Source organism: Macrobrachium nipponense, chromosome 23, assembly GCF_015104395.2.
Source record: "Macrobrachium nipponense isolate FS-2020 chromosome 23, ASM1510439v2, whole genome shotgun sequence".
Taxonomy (NCBI): domain Eukaryota; kingdom Metazoa; phylum Arthropoda; class Malacostraca; order Decapoda; family Palaemonidae; genus Macrobrachium; species Macrobrachium nipponense.
The window spans coordinates 69,638,608-69,641,107 of NC_061090.1; positions in this window are offsets into that span (position 1 = coordinate 69,638,608).

A 2,500-nucleotide genomic window follows, 5' to 3' on the forward strand; every position below is an offset into this window, starting at 1 on the left:
TCTATTTTTTATATTTTTTCCAAAAAATTCTCTAAAAGTTACAATTTCTGACTTAACAGGAAAGTCCTCCGATATTTCTTCTCCAAAGAAATCAACTTGCAGTAATATGTACTGAGCCTCCTATTTACTTATAGGAAGCGGACAATGTTGCGAAATGTTGCATTGTTTAATTACCTAAGCCACCCCTTTTAATAATAACAACATAATGCATATACATGTATGAAAACATATATATTATATGTATGTATACACACACACACACACACATACACACACATATATATATATATATATATATATATATATATATATATATATATATATATATATATGTCTCACCCCTCCTTATTCCCTAAATTACACAAACTGGGAACTCTTACCTGTTGCCAACGGTGCCCTGTCTGTAAGATGTCACGAGGCTTATTAAGACTGCGTAAATATAGAAAAATACTATTTATTTCCCAAAGCAATTGGTTATAACATAAAACAAAATGATTAACAAGTCATAATGGCATAAACACCCAAATCTACCCATAAAGAAACCAGTAAGATAACATTCTACCCTCCTGACTAAGGTTACACTCCCAAACCCAAAAATGTCATAACGTCTCGTATTGGTCAGGTTAGAGAATCCCGTTTCTAATCAACCATGGAATTGGACCCATCTGTAATAAAGATAATAGGTATAGAGACATCCCCCACATCACTCTTTTCAAAGTATTCACGTAAAGAGAGTATTTCACACTTCTCTCTCTTTTTCAAAAGGTAACAGTTTTTCTAAGTTTTTATAGAATGTGTCCTACCTTTGCGATGGGCGTTTTCTCCCGACACTCGGAGCAACCACTTGATCTATTCTCGTTCGTCTCAAAGAATGCGTCTTCCACAAGTACCCTGAACTAGTAGGCCTGTAATACGCGTACAAACGAACGTACATGCCTCACGAACGGGGGAATGATCTCTGAGTCAAGTTGCTTGTTCAGCAAATACCTTTTTCTCCAAGTGAACTTGTACTGCACCACCTCTTGTCTCTAAGCGAGGAGAGCTATGTGACTTCACTATCATTATATGACACTTTAAACATATTATTAGCCATTCCCCCTCTTTTCACCTACTAGATATATATATATATATATATATATATATATATATATATATATATATATATATGTGTGTGTGTGTGTGTGTGTGTGTGTGTGTGTACATATATATATACATACATATATATATATATATATATATATATATATATATATATATATATATATATATATACATGTACATCCACATACATATTCATATCCCAATATCCAAAACATCTATCCTACAAATAACACCTCAGATCTAGCGCAGGAGATTGCGGTCAAAATGTACTCCAGCGAAAAAATAAACGGTCTTCTTGGAAGAAACTAAAAAATAAAAGAAAAAGAAAGAAAAAGAGTTCTTTCATAGTTAGCGACTCTTCCCCATTCGTTGCACGACCGCAAGGTACAGCAGTAAACGCCTCCCGGGGGACATTCTCTCAAAATGATATACTTTTGCACCAACTCCAAACGGGGCAATTCGGCTGATATAGAGAATGCGTAAATCCGGCCAGGAACGCATCAATTACCCCGCGTGAGAGAGAGAGAGAGAGAGAGTTTTCAATACCCCTTTACATAACATCAGATATGTGATATCCGATGGAGAGAGAGAGAGAGAGAGAGGAGAGAGAGAGAGAGAGAGCTTATAACAGTTCTTTACAGAGTATCAGATTATGTGATATCCGATAAAAAGAGCAATCAGAGAGAGAGAGAGAGAGAGAGAGAGAGAGAGAGAGAGAGAGGAAGCTTATAACAGCCCTTTACATAACATCAGATATGTAATATCCGATGGAGGAGAGAGAGAGAGAGAGAGGAAGAGCAAGAGAGAGAGAAAGAGTACGGACAAATGCCTCCAAATATCTTATAGTCTTGAGAGAGAGAGAGAGAGAGAGAGAGAGAGAGAGAGCACTCAAGACCGGCGCCGACATATCCCCCCAAATATTTGATCTTCTTTCGGGCCATTTGTACAAATGTGGATTTTTCCCATGTACCCCTTGTGCATCTTTGTATTGGCCGCAAGGCCTCTCTCCTGGAACCTGGATTTAGGAAATGTAAACCACAATTCGCTCTCTATCAAAATTGCATTTTGCTTTAGTTTTTTTTATGTAGTTCCTGAAAAGTTGAACTGCGCTAATATACTGATTTGATTCTTCAAAATAAATTTGATTATGTACTGACCATTTTTTAAATCTACTGTCTTGATTTTTTAAAATAAATTCAACTATAAACTGACTGGATTTTTAAAAACAGCTTTAATTACGTACTGACTTGAATTTTTAAAATATATTTAACTACGTACTGACCTGATTTTTTAAAATAAATTCAACTAAGTACTGGCTTGATTTTTTAAAAATAAATTTAACTACGTACTTCCTTGACTTTTTCAAATAAATTTAATTTTTAATTAAATTTAATTGCGT